This window comes from Centruroides sculpturatus, unplaced genomic scaffold, assembly GCF_000671375.1.
Source record: "Centruroides sculpturatus isolate CEXI.00-Female unplaced genomic scaffold, Cexi_2.0 scaffold971, whole genome shotgun sequence".
NCBI lineage: Eukaryota > Metazoa > Arthropoda > Arachnida > Scorpiones > Buthidae > Centruroides > Centruroides sculpturatus.
The window spans coordinates 52,584-69,608 of record NW_019385102.1 but is presented as its reverse complement, the minus strand read 5'-3'; the positions used below and the strand labels follow the sequence as shown (position 1 = coordinate 69,608).

General features: G+C 30.8%; 1 protein-coding gene across 4 annotated transcripts in view; it reads right to left on the bottom strand.

Moving 5' to 3' along the window:
* Positions 1–17,025, bottom strand: part of LOC111634715 — a 187,109-nt gene that overhangs the window by 133,998 nt on the left and 36,086 nt on the right. The window lies entirely within an intron of this gene.

Here is a 17,025-nt window from a genome sequence, read left to right as displayed (position 1 = left end):
TTTAACGGTTAAATTGCAAATCGTATAATAGCTTCCAGAATGAGAAAATTACAATAATATACATTTTAATGTATTTAATTGTGGTAATGAAATTACTTCGTATATAACGTTGTACTAATTTAGCACTTTGCCCGTCAGAGTAATTAAAATTTTGATATTAAAAGTGCAAATTCTACTGTGATTATTTCGAATTTTCCATACTTATTCTTATTTCTATTTATATTTAACACTACAGAATGTTTTACAGTTTAAAATTTATCTTTTTTAATTAAAATTTTTCATGTTTAAATCATGCCAGCAATCAAGTAGATCAGACTCTTATTGTATATCTCATTTGTTACGTATATAAATTGTTTTTTTAATATAATCTTTACGTAATTACTGTAATTATTATTCTTTCCAAATAATCAAGGGAATGTTTTAAAAAGATTAAACTATAATATTATATTTCAAAAATGTTTTACAAATTCCACTTTCGGAATTTTTAATGTGTAATTACTACCTGAATTGCATATTACATTTAAATACTGTACTAATAATTTAGATTTAAAAAAAAAAAACTAAACTAAGCTTCGAATGATCAGTTTAATTATAGCATAGAAAGTCATTATCGTCTCGATCGTATTATCTTTAAAGTACTTATAATAATAATTAATGCACTCGTCTAAGTTTTAATTGATGCAAATTGTATCAGCGAATATCTCCATTTTACACCATAAATGTATTCAAAATCTTTGTTTATTTATTAATAATGATTAAAATGTATAAGAAAATATACCGATAAATACAAAAACGTAATAATAGTGAAGATTTAGTTTACGCTTCCGAAATACAATGGGGATTCGTCGTAAAGCAATTCGTCCTATTTCCTACAGGAGCAGTGTTGTAAATCGTGATTAAGTTTTCGAAAGTAACAGTTTTTAAGTATGTAATATGTAAAGAACACCCAGATAAAAATATGAGATAAATATAACATTTCCTAGTTGTAAAAGAAAACTTATACCAGTCATAAAAGTCAGAGTAGTAAAGTAAATCAACACCAAAAACATTGACAAAGTAAGGAATGACGACAAAGAGACAGTAAATTTATTTTTTATACCTAGAATGATATATATTATTTTAATTAACTACTATTTAAAGACAAATAGTTACAATTATTACTCTTGTCTCGTTTCAAACATATCAATTATTTTAATAAAAAAAATCGCTTTTTTGTGCTATTTATTATTATATCGATTTGTATTATATGAAATGCGCGTTCTTGTAAAAGTAATACCATATAACAGAGTTGCCCAAATTATAGTCCCCGTCAATATATTTGGCACATCACTTATAAATGATAGAAATAGATCTACTTTTTGTACATACAGAATATGCAAAATATTTACGACCCGCCTATTTACGACTTAGGAGCGATTGAGTCCGGCAATCGAAAAATTTAGGCACCATTTCCGAATAACATAAGCTTTTCATTGTCACTTTCTGACATCAGAAAACATTAGTAATACATTATGAAAATAAAAATAAACTTAATTTTTTAATAAAAAGTAATAAAATGTCATCAATATTCGTAGAAAACGTAAATGAATACTGTAGATTTTTTTTTTTTGAAATAATGCTAACATAGATGCGCCTCTGGTGGCAAACACGCGAAACTTTACCATTAAAAAATATTGAAGCGAACTCGCGACGAACGAAAAATAAAATTATTTTTCGGTTGGGGCAAATGGGAATCCGATTATATTTGTTTACTACTAATACATTTACGTCGAATTCGCGTAATATTAACGTTGGAAAGGAAGAAAATAAAAATTCATTCGCGTAATCCATTGCAGCGGTCGTTTTCTTTTCGTTTTTTTCCGTTTCTCTTTATCGTTATCGTTAGGGATCGTCCATACTTTCACTATTCGTCGAATACCAAAAGAAAGGAATTTAGAAATATATCAACACAATAAAACATATCGAAAAAAACAGACAAAAAACTACATAGAAAAAAAAATAAAAATTTTCTCAGCATTCGGTCAATAGCCATTGTGTGCATGCGCCGGTTTGGTTTCCGTTTTTGCCGTTTGTAGTCGGATTCAATACCGTGAATTCTGACGTAACACGATACCGGCAGTTAGCCCCCTAAAGTTGCCAACCATTCAGTTAACAGATGCAATTTTAAGTCGTTTGTATCGTGTTTTAACAGATTAATGCGATAAATTATTCGATAATTGGTCTTTAAGTATTTAAATTTGTTTGATATTTCTATAATATATCAAACCAATTTTAATATACTAATTAGCAAACACGTGTACGGAACGCTAATTCGTATTAACAAAACTAAATATAATTGCATAATTATACAATAAATCGAAGTCGATTAATAGAATAAAACTCTCCTTATTTTAGTCAGATATTCTCATTAAATACGGAACTAGAGAGCTCTTTGGTTATTGGAAAAGGTCCTAAACTTAACTAATCTGCTTTGTGTTATGATTACGAACAGTTGAAATAAATTAGAATGCCGAATAAAACATTCTTTTTAAAATTTGTAAACGGATCGATAAAATTGTTTTGACGCGCGGCACTCGACTCACTTTGAGCCGTACACACCAACCAACCCTGTTGTTGCACGTTTCGTGTGGGCCAGAAACACATTGAAATCTTCCAGCATAAGCAATGAATAATGAAAGACACTAGGAGGACGTACGAAAGTGCATTTTAACACTGTTTTTTTTAGGAAAATGACTTCACTTCCACCATCCTCCCCACCCCGAAACCCCATAAAAATAACCAAATGTAGAATTTAATTGTGTTAATGCATGTCGTATGTGGTGATACATATTGTGGTGTGTTCCACCCTATCATCCCCATCCCTAATATGAAAAAAAACATGATCGATAAAAGCGTTTTAATCCAGTTAACATCGGAAGTTCGCATATAGTTAATCGGGGCCTCCCGCCCTTCATCTATCTGTTGTTTTTTCCACAATAACAATTGTATAACAATCTTTTTTTCACCTGTATTTTAAATAGCTTTTTATTATTTAAATATTTGTTTAGTTTAACATAAGAAAAGACTATTTTAAACTTGATAATTCACACACTTTTCCGTTGAAAACATTAATATATTGAAACGCATTCAGTTACGAAGCGTCAGATTGTGAAAGATTTGATAAATTGCATATCAAAGATTTAAAGATAATTAAAGGAAAATTGAAGATTTAAACGGGATAATTAATTACTTTACCGGTTTGTTAAACGAAATAATAATTCAAATTTTAATAAATTTCAATCGATTCGCTATTACAATGTCAATGATGCCGGGTCAAAATTTCACCCGTTTTAATGAAATTTTATCGATATTGGCATCGGAGATATAATATGTTGCATTTGACAGAATTTATATCGATCCTTATTTCAAACCGTCTTGATATATATATAAGCCTATATATATATATAAATAGAAAGTGTCTTTAATTAAATATGTTAGAAGACTCGACCGTGTTCTATAAGTAGGATCTATCAAATAAAGCGTCAGAATTATAAGTCTTTTTAAAGCTGAGAAATCAAATAGGTTAATAATAACGTTGAACTCATTTACATATTATTAAATATAAAGGGTATATTCGTTACGTGTCTAAAATTACTTGATATATTGGTACAATATCTCGAATATATATACTAATTAATCAAATTAAAAATTAATATGTAAACAAGAGTATTGCCGTAATTATATATTAATCATCAAATGATAATTATATGTCTAATCTATATTTACATATATAGCAAACAGTCTAATTTACATCCGATTCGCATTGAAAAAGAATCAAATAACTCGTGTTAATATACTGTACTTATTTAATAGGGTAATAAAATACAGTACTGTACTATATTATTGTAATCGTGCCAAAAGACAGATTATTGTCTACCTGAATAATTCTTGCGATTATTTACATTGCAATTAAATGTATTTTATGTTAAATCATCGAAGAAAGGGGTTGGGGATTTCCCCCGAGCCCGGGCTCACCGAGAATAGTCTGTCCCCGATATGTCGAGCCTCATCCCATTGTAAACCCGAAAAAATTCCTTTTAGTATTCGTATGGGAGGAAAGACATAGTAATCATTTAATTATCATTCATATTTAATACACGTGTGGAGCAGTAATTAATTATTTTCGTTTGTATTTAGAAATTTAAGCATTAAAAAAAGTACACTTCTGTCTTAAAAGTAATACATCTTTAATAAAACCAGGATTAATAAAGTAAGAAGACTGGCAAATAATCACGTTTTAATGCTGTTGCATGAAGAAAATGGATACAGTTAATTACGAAAATGAAGCCAGCAGCGATCGATTTAAAAATAAAGTAAGTCATTTTTCAAAGTTTTATATATATTTTTTTTAATTTTATACTTCAAAATTATCTCAAATTGAAGTTAAAAAATTTTACATAAAATATAGAATTACGACTGATCAAAATAATAAATAAATAAATAAAAATAAACTGTAAAATGCGGCATATCCCTCGAAGGGAGTTAGATGGATGACCGGCACGACTCTATTGCTAACAGGAAAAGTATGATTTACAGGGGCAAGACTACTAATTTGAGGTGGAAAGCGTATATTTTAAATAAAATAAATTAAGAATATGATTAAAAATTGCAGCCCGGAATTGAATTTTTCTGCAATTTACACAAATTATTAACTTTTAGATTAGAATTTACGGTGTTGCGATATTTAATCGTTTACGTAGAAAGAGACGGTTGCCTGTTTTCTTTCAAAGTATAAGCAGAAAGTCGATAGTATAATTCGGTTGTGACCATCTGTAGAGGGGAAAATATAAGTTGTTTACTTATATTGTCTTAATTTTATGCATTATTTCTGAAAACAAATAAACTCGGAATAGATGTTACTTTATTCACATAACTGTTGTATGAAAGCATCCAGCGTAATTTGCAATTGATGTAGTACTTATTCTGAAGCAGAACCGAAAATAATGATGCCTTAATTGATTTTGTTATTCACTCATGCGTGATATTTTCGTATGACGACACCGTTTAAAAGGAAACGTCGTAATTTCTTGGCGGTGACTACAAATTTACTAATGACGTAATAATAAAGGTATTTGCACGAACGTTCCAAATATTTAACGTAATTAGCTTGGTTAATTATAGCATTGTTTATCCAAATCTGCATTTATTCCGTTTCAACGTAGTTTACTTTTATTCAGTGAAAAAGTTACCTTTATATTAATACAACCTACCTTTTTCTCTGTATAGAAAAATAAGGTTTGTGATAATAATTTGCTTATAATATGTTATAAATTCATTCCTACTGAAAATATTTGTTTGACAGAAANAAGCGAAGCCAGCAGCGATCGATTTAAAAATAAAGTAAGTCATTTTTCAAAGTTTTATATATATATTTTTTTAATTTTATACTTCAAAATTATCTCAAATTGAAGTTAAAAAATTTTACATAAAATATAGAATTACGACTGATCAAAATAATAAATAAATAAATAAAAATAAACTGTAAAATGCGGCATATCCCTCGAAGGGAGTTAGATGGATGACCGGCACGACTCTATTGCTAACAGGAAAAGTATGATTTACAGGGGCAAGACTACTAATTTGAGGTGGAAAGCGTATATTTTAAATAAAATAAATTAAGAATATGATTAAAAATTGCAGCCCGGAATTGAATTTTTCTGCAATTTACACAAATTATTAACTTTTAGATTAGAATTTACGGTGTTGCGATATTTAATCGTTTACGTAGAAAGAGACGGTTGCCTGTTTTCTTTCAAAGTATAAGCAGAAAGTCGATAGTATAATTCGGTTGTGACCATCTGTAGAGGGGAAAATATAAGTTGTTTACTTATATTGTCTTAATTTTATGCATTATTTCTGAAAACAAATAAACTCGGAATAGATGTTACTTTATTCACATAACTGTTGTATGAAAGCATCCAGCGTAATTTGCAATTGATGTAGTACTTATTCTGAAGCAGAACCGAAAATAATGATGCCTTAATTGATTTTGTTATTCACTCATGCGTGATATTTTCGTATGACGACACCGTTTAAAAGGAAACGTCGTAATTTCTTGGCGGTGACTACAAATTTACTAATGACGTAATAATAAAGGTATTTGCACGAACGTTCCAAATATTTAACGTAATTAGCTTGGTTAATTATAGCATTGTTTATCCAAATCTGCATTTATTCCGTTTCAACGTAGTTTACTTTTATTCAGTGAAAAAGTTACCTTTATATTAATACAACCTACCTTTTTCTCTGTATAGAAAAATAAGGTTTGTGATAATAATTTGCTTATAATATGTTATAAATTCATTCCTACTGAAAATATTTGTTTGACAGAAAGCGATATATTTATAGATAATTTAATAAATCTTGCAAAATTTATTTTTTCCAATAATTCTAAGTAGTAACGAGGCAAAAATACTGCATGTCAGTGTTGCTTCCTTTCTTTTTATTGATTGAATTACGAGAATGTAAGGCAAACTATCGGAAAGAGTGCAGTTTTCGAAAGATTTCTTGATCAGAAAATGATATTAGTATGGCATTTACGTCAGTAATGTGTTTTGGTATTATGGCATCCGTAATTATCCATATCCGTTATATTGCTTTTAAGTTCCATTACAACGTTACGCATTTTCAAATATGAAGTGTCTAACACATATGTATTAAATAAGTTGAAATAAGAGCCATCTGTTACGATATTTTACCTACTGGAGATATGACAGACAACTCCTTTTATCTCCCCACCTGTTTTACCTTTAGCCACCAAAATTTAATAGCATCGATGCCCCTAATAAACAAACCTCCCTGCACAATTTCAGAAATTTTCGACGAAAAGCACAGGAGTTATTAAGCTTTAAACGGGGCGAACAAAATTCTCCCCCCAAACACACTAACATCCACACATAGAAAGAAAAAAAACCAGAATTTTTTTTGCATTTATTGACATTTCGAGGTCACCCGAATTCAAAAAATGCAAAAATTTAAAAGCGTAACACAGAATTTATAGTAATTTAATTCAAATTTCGATACCAATTTTTATATATATAATTCATTATTGTAAGAGATTTTATTACTTTATAAACGTTTAATTTTAATAATTTTATCATTATAACAGTTAATTTCATTCCATTGTGTAACGTAATAATTATATAAACTTAAACTCAATATAATTATTCAATACAGCGTAGACCCATTATACCAGAGAAATTCGATATATTTATAATAAAAATTGTACGATGTAATTTCAAACTATGTAAACAAGAGTATTGCCGTAATTATATATTAATCATCNCGGAAGATCGATCGATCGATCGATCGTGCAACAACTGGAATTTTCATCATACGAAAAATTTATATAAATCTTTAAGGTTTTTTTAGATAAAAATAACAATTTTATTTCTTCCAAAAAGATAAAAAAAATTTAGTAAATTTAATTTTAAACGTTTTAAATCATTTTTATTTTAATGAAATTAGACTTAAAAATGATAATTTTCCTCATTAGTTTCAACACATTTTCATTCATCTGATAAAGTTTATTTAATAATTTTTTCTGTGTTAAGTAATTTTAATAATAATAAAAAAATATGAACTGAAAAATCGATTGAAAGCATTATAAATATTTTGCGCAAAAAAAAAATAAAATAAAATAAAAACTCCCCTGGCTATTTGTTTACAAATTTTCAGCTAATCTATTTTTACTTGACAAACGAGCAATTATCGTCACAATGCCGGGCTGAAATTTTTAATTTCATTTAAAATATACGCTCTCCACCTCAAATTAGTAGTGTCTTGCCCCTGTAAATCATACTTTTCCTGCTAGAACTGGAGTCGTGCAGGTAATCTATCTAACTCCCTTCGGGGTAAAGTTTTGAATTGAATTAACTATATAACTTCCGTTTCAAACCGGAAATTCGTATATAGTTAATTAGGACCTCTTGTCCCGAAGCCTTCCATATGTGGTCTTTACTTTCATCTATCTAACTCCGTTCTCGAGATGAAGAAAGGATATACAGACAACAGTGGGAATTTATAGGTATACAATTTCTTCAAATTGTAGCCCAACAAGTAAATTAATTTAAAAATGATTTTTAAATTTCTCGAAACGTCGAGAAATTTAAAAATATTCGGAGGAGGGTATCGTTATGTATGGATTTTTGTGTATGGGGCGAGCACGATTTTGTTCACCCTGTTTGAAGCTTAATAACTTCTGTACTTTTTGTCAAAAATTTCTGATATTTTGTAGGGAGGTTTGTTTATTAGGACGATCGATGCTGTTAAATTTTGGTGGTTAAAGGTCTAAGGGGCGAAGAGATAAAGGGGGTCGCGTGTATTGTATCTCCAGTAGGATAGGACTTAACGACGATTTTACCGGATATCAGTATTTACAATTATTTTATAAAACCCATCCCTACCCTGAAAATTAAGTTTTTTGCCATTTTATAATACTATAATTAAAAATATAAAAAGTTCTTTTGAATAAAATATCGCAATAGATGGCGCCACAAAATGTTGCCTGGAAAGTTACGCAACTTGTTACTAGATTTTTTAAATTAAGAATTTTGTATCGTGTATATTGTGTAATGAGTGGTATCAAGCAAAACTTTTTGGTACGTTAGCCTCTAATTTGGGATAGAACCGAATCAAAATTTTATTCCAGAGAAAGAATAGATGGTACGTATAATATGTGACGATATACATGCAAATTGAATAGAAAAAGTTAAACCAAAGCATAATAAATCTTCATACGTAAAAATATTTATTCTGTAGCCTATATATATATAGGCTACAGAATAAATACACTAAGGCAAAATTTATTTCTAATTTGTCAAGACGATCCTTATGAAATACATATACGTCTTTTTAAAGCTTATTTAATGTAGACCAGCCCTATTACATCGATTTTACCATTTAATTTTATTTATAATATTTAGAAGCGAAAATATACCCAACCTCGCTGTTTTTGTAGTGGCGCTCCTCCCTGTCATTCCGGTTATAGAAATTGCCCTTCTGTCTAGAATATAAACGCTTCTAAAAAAGTTAAAATTCTTTCTTTAATTTTCAATTATTTTTTAATTTCATGTTTTATTTTCGGAGATATTGTGATAAATTAAATATTGGTTTGTAGGACTGACGTCATTCCTTTCGAATAAAATGGCGACTGAACGAAGAACTCTTAAGGATAGACGAAAAAGAAACAAAAAACTACGTTCGATTAATTAAATTTCATCGACTTAATTTGCGTCCAGAAATAAATACCTAATTATGAAGGTGTGAGCTCGCGGATTTTTACGGGCGTTTTAAAATTCTAAATTTTCTGTTAATTGTCTTCGGAAAAAAACCCGAAAAATTATAGAACTAGATCGGATATATGAATTATCATTTAATCCGATCTAATGAATTAATCATTAGATCGGATTTCACCGATTGTATAACGACTAGCTGAGGAAGTTTACAGTTAGGTGTGAAGAATGCACCGTCATCGTCAACAAAAGTCAATCACGTGACAGTTTTCCCACGCTAATGATATAAAAGCTCGAATCTCCGGAAGCTCAGGGCGATTCGTCATAGGAAGTTGTACTTTGTGATAGTGCCCACCTCGACTCCCGAACCTCCATACAGCGGACTTGATCCAGCTACAGAGAGAGGACATCGGCAAGAAGACACGGAAGACACCACACCCTTCCATACAGACGACGTTCGCCAAACTCTCCCTTCCAGCGAGAGGTATTTAGGGGTTAGAATTTGTAAAAGCGCTCTCTCTCGAACTAGAAATTAGGTCAGCGACATAGCTACGAAATTTGTCGCTAATTTCTGTAAATATTTTAATATAACCGCATTTAACCTTAGTAGTAAGTTCGCCTCTTGTAGAGTTTAGATTTGTTCATTCAATAAATGCTTTGTTATTTTGTTAAACCTGTCTCCTGTCAATTAAGGACGCCTGCCGACTTACCGACGCACTCCCCACTCGATTTGCCCTCCTAGCCATCCAACGACCCCGAGATCGGGTTTTATCAACCTGTTGCCGGTTAAGTGGTCAATAGGAGATTAACCCCTGACCCACGGCTTATCTCACAAAGGTATAACACTAAAAATATTATTACAAGTCTTACACAAGTGTTACAAAAGGCATTGTAGTCTTGCACAAGTGTTACAAAAGGCATTCAAGTCTTGCACAAGTGTTACACAAGGCATTCAAGTCTTGCACAAGTGTTACACAAGGCATTCAAGTCTTGCACAAGTGTTACAAAAGGCATTCAAGTCTTGCACAAGTGTTACAAAAGGCATTCAAGTCTTGCACAAGTGTTACACAAGGCATTCAAGTCTTGCACAAGTGTTACACAAGGCATTCAAGTCTTGCACAAGTGTTACAAAAGGCATTGTAGTCTTGCATAAGTGTTACACAAGGCATTCAAGTCTTGCACAAGTGTTACACAAGGCATTCAAGTCTTGCACAAGTGTTACAAAAGGCATTGTAGTCTTGCATAAGTGTTACACAAGGCATTCAAGTCTTGCACAAGTGTTACACAAGGCATTCAAGTCTTGCACAAGTGTTACACAAGGCATTCAAGTCTTGCACAAGTGTTACAAAAGGCATTGTAGTCTTGCATAAGTGTTACACAAGGCATTCAAGTCTTGCACAAGTGTTACACAAGGCATTCAAGTCTTGCACAAGTGTTACAAAAGGCATTGTAGTCTTGCACAAGTGGATCGATTGTAGACTTGGCATTCAAGTCTTGCACAAGTGTTACACAAGGCATTCAAGTCTTGCACAAGTGTTACAAAAGGCATTGGAGTTGCACAAGTGTTTACAAGACATGCAAGTCTTGCACAAGTGTTACACAAGGTATACATGTCTTATACAGTCTTATAAATTTTATGTAAATAAATCTATCCGCTTCTATATTTTCCCTAGGCTTTTCTCAGTAAATAAAATTAAGTTGCTAGCAAATATCGATGTAATTTATACTATAAATCAACGCATTTATTTCTAACTTTACTTATATTTTCACCTCCAAAAATGCAGAAATTCTTAAAATATAGGGCATAGGCGATACAGGACAATCTTGCGTTACGCGGGGTTTCGTGTCAGCAGCTACTGTACAACGTAAAATGTAATCTGACGTAAAAAAAGCCATTCACCATCTGCGAAAACATAAATCTGCATATATCAATCCGGCGTAAAACGAGACTTTATTGAATTATGAAAATGTAGAACGTTGCCGGGAAAGACAAAGCATCCGGTTACTGTATTCGTAGAGCAATTTATAAACAGGTAGCTTTAAATTCCATGTGAATATGACAGACGTTTTAATCGAGTTTAGTTTAACGAGGAATTTTAACAGAAAAATCCAGCAACGAGTTGCTTAACTTTCCCGCAACATTTAGTGGCACCATCTGTTACGATAGTTTATTAAAAAGAACTTTTATATATTTTTATTATTATAAAATGGCAAAAAAAGCGTAATTTCCAGGATAGGGATTGGTTTTATAAAAAATGTAGGCTAAATGATAATAACCAGTAAAATCGTCGTTAAGTTCGACCCTGCTGGAGATACATGCGGTCCCCTTTATCTCCCCATCCTCTTGATTTTTAACCATCGAAATTTAATAACATCGATCCCCTTAATACACAAACCTCCCTGCAAAATTTCAGAAATTTTCAACAAAAAGCATTAGAATTATTAAGCTTTAAAGAAGGTACAGAAGGAAAAGCGTTACCACCGATTTCTCTCGTACATTGTAAACTACGGTCTATTTATGTAAAGATTATAAATAACCGATCAACAATCACTCTATCGAGGCAATTAGCTTCTAAATTATGACTCTGCAAATTCTTAGTCACACGTAATTTAGCATTACACATAAATGATTAAGAATAGATTCTTTATATATTTTCTTAGCATTCGTTTAAAAAAATAATAGATTCGAGTTCCGATCTTTTATACAAAAATAATAAAATATATCTTAATAATAATTTAATAAAAACAAGCTAAAATATATATATAAGATTTTTTTACAAGAAAATGTTGTTATTCCGTGTTTTACGGTGTAAATAAATCGATAAAATTATTCTAATATACATCATTTTAATGTATAATATCTAGCAGATGTATATGTAATATTGTAATTAACGTAATGTAATAAGTTAATTTATAATATTCCGTATCCGGGTATCGTCGTAAGAGGGTATAGGAGAGTAGAATCGTACATTCAAATTCATACATAAATTAAACAATGGATGGGGAGGGGTTTAACTACGATACACGTCCATTTTATTTAATTAAATTTTACACAGATTTCGAGGGGGGGTTGAGTTTTGTTAGACGTCCGAAGAAGGGAGGTTATATGAATATTACATAATACAATAGAGCGTCGATTTTCCGAATCAATTGGCAACTGGGNTTTTTGCCATTTTATAATAATTAAAAATATAAAATATTCTTTTGGTAGAATATCGTAACAGATGTTGTCGGAAAAGTCGAGCAACTCGTTGATGTCATTGTGGTCATTGGCCGTTGCTATTTCGTAAGAGTATCGAATATTTTCATATTGTTATTTACATATTAAGATCGCTATTTTAATAATTTACATCTATTTACACGAAACAATCATTTTAAAGTTACAAAAATCTATTCTTGTTAGTCTTACATTATAATTTAGATAGTAAAATAAGTCAAAAGTTGTCAATTAATTAAAATTCTAACACTTAAATTATAGTTTAAAATAACGATAAAAATTAATTATTAATCTATATTAAAATATATACGAGATACTTTACTAATTTCTACATGATATATTGCCGGTATACGCTATTAATTTTATACAAGACTCTATAAGAATTTCTTCCATTGTTTACACGGCATTAAGAAATTTTCCAAACTGTCTTTCTTAAATCTACCGTAAAGTAATTTTAGTAACAAAAATATTTTTGTTTAAAATCCTAACAAATCACCCGGATTTCTAATTCGAGAAACTATCCATTTAAGAAAGCAAATTGCCTAACGCCGAAATTTCTTTGAAAATGTTGCAAAATATAAATTTGTTAATGTTACAATGTCTTACGAGGAAGAAAAAGGAAGAGGAAAAGAGAAAAAAAATCTCAACAAAATAATAAATATTTATGAAAAGTTTCCGGGGGTTTCGCGACCCTTAACCTCGCGGCCATTTTATTGAAAAGGCCATAAACACACTCGTTATATACATGGTTTCCCCAAAATAAATTTGACATTTCCCAGCTGCCTACAGCAAAAACTATTCGTGAAAGTTTGGGAGTGTCTTAAGGAGATTATGGGAATTTTTTTTTCTAGAGCAAAGGAAAGTTAGTTTCAAAAACCATCACTACGGGCCGATTTTTATGCTGAAATAATGGCATATTAACCTGCAAGGTTTTCAGACTCGAATCCGTGCGCTTTTTGGCTCTGGGGCTCAAAGACTCGGTCTACCGTGATCCCATAACATCGCTGTCGGACCTTAAGGACAGCATGGCACGCCATTTGCGTAACATTCAACACTACATGCAATCGTTGAGCGTACTGTTTTACGCAGTTCAGATGGTAACGGCAAAGGTGCCCATCACGTTTTGTTCACATAAAGCTGTAATACGTGATTTTTTGAACGAACTTGTTTCTTTTCTGTATAAAAAAATTCCTATTAAGGAATTCCCAAAGTTTCTGATGAATAGTTTTTTTTTTTTTTTTTTTTTTTGCTGTAGGCAGTTGGGAAATGTCAAGTTTAATTTCGAAAATACTGTATTTGGAAACTCGATTGAATACAGTATACCATGGTTATAATAAATGAAAATCGAAAACTACGAATACCAGTCGACCCCCCTATAACACTGTTGATTATTCCATTTTATATGAATTCCATGTTGTAGGAGTCACTTAGATTTTACAAATATATGTGCCGGGCTGTGAATGGCTCACGTATTTGTAAAATCTAAGTGACTCGTACAACATGGAATTCATATAAAACGGAATAATCAACAGTGTTATAGGGGTCGACTGTACAGAAATGTGATTAAAAGAATAGCTTATAAATGGATAAAATTAGCTTTTTGATTTATTTAAAATTACGAATTGTTGGATACGCGAGTGTAGATTGGTAATTGTTTTATTAATATTACGTACAGTACAGTATATTCACGAATAGTAATCGGTCAAACAGAAATTATATTTTCCTTTAAAGAAATTAGAATGGTATTCGATTAATTCTCGGAATTTTTGAAGGTAATTTCGGTTGTCCGCGCCTCGTTTAGGCAGCCCGATCCCGATAAAAATGTAATTAGTCCGTAATTAACAATAGCCAGAGAAGTTAACTTTTCTCTCAGCCACTCGCTATCATTAACGAGTCAGTATTTTTCGTATTTTTTTCCGAATTTTTAAACTTGTTACCTTTAAAAAGAGAAAAATAAAAGTAAAAACATTATAACTAATACTAAATTTTTCTACTACCCAAAGTGTAACATTAACTTGTGTTATTATAACAAGAATTAATACAGAATTTTATCAATAATTTCGGAAAGTTATTATTATTATTTTTTTCCCCTGTTTATCACTTGACGGAGGAACTGATTAATATCTCAAATCGGCAATTCGAGGTGTCGTCCAACATTACAGATAAGCAAATAATAGAATGACGTACGGATTTTTATTTTAATAAAATTCCATAATTTTGACGCTTTCAAATTTATTAGTTTTTTTTTCCTTATTAGTGCATTTTGGAACAGAGTGCAAGCTTCATCGGTCAAAAAGTGACCCTCCCCCCAAAATTTTTTACATTTTTGGACTGGGGGATCTTCAAACGTCGAGAAATACAAAAAAAATCGACGTTTTTTTCTGTATGTATGGATGAATGTGTGGGGGGGAGCGCGATTTTGTTCACCCTCTTTGAAGCTTAATAACTCCCGTGCATTTTGTCGAAAATTTCTTAAATTTTGCAATTAGGTTTGTATATTAGAGGAATTGATGCTATTAAATTTTGGTTGGTAAAAGTCTACTGGGTGGGGAGATAAAGAGGTTCACGTGTCATATCTTGAGTAGAGTCTTTATGACGATTTTACTCATTATTTATTCGTTAAGCATTTACAAATTTTTATGAAACCCACCAGCGCCCTTAAGATGAAGCTTTTCGCCATTTTATAATTGTTAAAAATATAAAAAAAATTTAAATAAAATATGATAATAGATGGCGTCACCAAATCTTGCCTGTAAAGTTAAGCAACTCGTTGCTGNTGTATATTTATATATATATATATATATATATATATATAGTAATATAATTTAAACTTTTATAAATGAATTACAACATTGTTTACACGATCAAATTTTAAATAAGATCATAAAGAGAATGATAAAGAGATCATAAGATCATATCGTTTTTAAATTCTTAAATATAAACATTATAAAACAATAAGATTCTACAATAATAGAAAATGTTCGAAACAAACTGACTTAATTCCAAAATATAATGTAATGAATGCTATTGAAATTCAATCTACAATATATAATTTTATAAATATAATATATATATATATATATATATTCGTTTAACAGTTTAATCATATTCCAGTTATCTTTATCTTTCACAGTTTGATGGAAATTTATTTAGAATAAATAGCTTCAATTCTCATTTAGTCTTTCAATGACGACTTACTACCGTATTTGCCAACAATAAACACTTGATTCTTTCAATTCTCTTGTCGGTTCGATTGTTTCGATTCTCCTGGATAAGAATATGATACTCGCAAGCACTCGAAATCCTAACCTTAACAATTTTCTGCCTTTTATTTTTCTTTTTATATTGTCTTGTTTATAAATAGACTTATAAAGTGGGTCCGAAACACGCAAAAAGAGTGTACAGGACTTCCTCTCTTTGCTAATCGAAAACTACACCAGTATAACGAGCAAATATTCATTTTTCATCATCACAATGCCCAGATTGTAATTTTTAATCATATTTTTAATTTAAAATATATGCTCTCCACCTCAAATTAATAGCCCCTGTACATCATACTTTTCCTTTAACAATAGAGTCGTGCCGGTCATCTATCTAACACCTTTTGGGGGAAATTTTTGAATTGAAATATCGTGATTTCCGGTTTGCATCGGAAGTTCGTGCAAGTTAATCGGGGCCTCGTGTTCCCTAAGCTTTCCATATCTGGTCTCGGCTTTCATCTATCTAATTATGCATCCTATACATAAGTAATTGATACAAACGTATATGATGGTAGCAAAGCATCCAGGAAGGATTAATTGTCCCTATCGAGATTTGATTTCTTCTTTGTTTTTTTTTCTCAAATATAAAACAAATTTGTCGATGCTATCTCATAAAAAAAAAAGTATTTCCGCTCACCAACCGACTTATCCGCACGCAAGAGCTTATTTGGAAGACTTTGGGGTTCGAATTCGGAGTTTTCGTTTGATTTTACACTCGTTTATGATTAATTCCCGCCAATATAGACGAAGTAGACTAAGCGGAAACCAACTTATTTAAGGAAGGCGAGTGTAATAAATCGATTAGTCGATTAATTACTCTAAATCGACTACGTTTTGCTCCGGAGAACGTCTCTTCTTTTAAACTATGTTATAATAAGAAACAAGGCAATCTATTTTGAAAATTAAACGTAATATTTGCAGTTTTATTCGCAATAAAATAAAATATTAAGTGTTTTACACATACCCTATAGAGAAATTCATTCGTAAAAAAAGAACTAAAATAAAATAAAGCTATTTTCAAAATCACAAACAAAGTCGAACGTCTAGTAAATAAGGATGCAAATGTAGTTTTTGAATCGTTTTACGTCATTAAATATAACAATTTAAAGAAAGAACGGAACGGTCCCGTAATAATTTAAAAAAGAAAAACTAATAAAACGATGAAGCATTCTATAGAATTCTTATACAAAATAAATATTCTGTCCTTTATAAATCGATACGGTGCTTCTAGATTAGCTTTACCGATGAGTCGATGCATCCGTTTTTATATTACTTT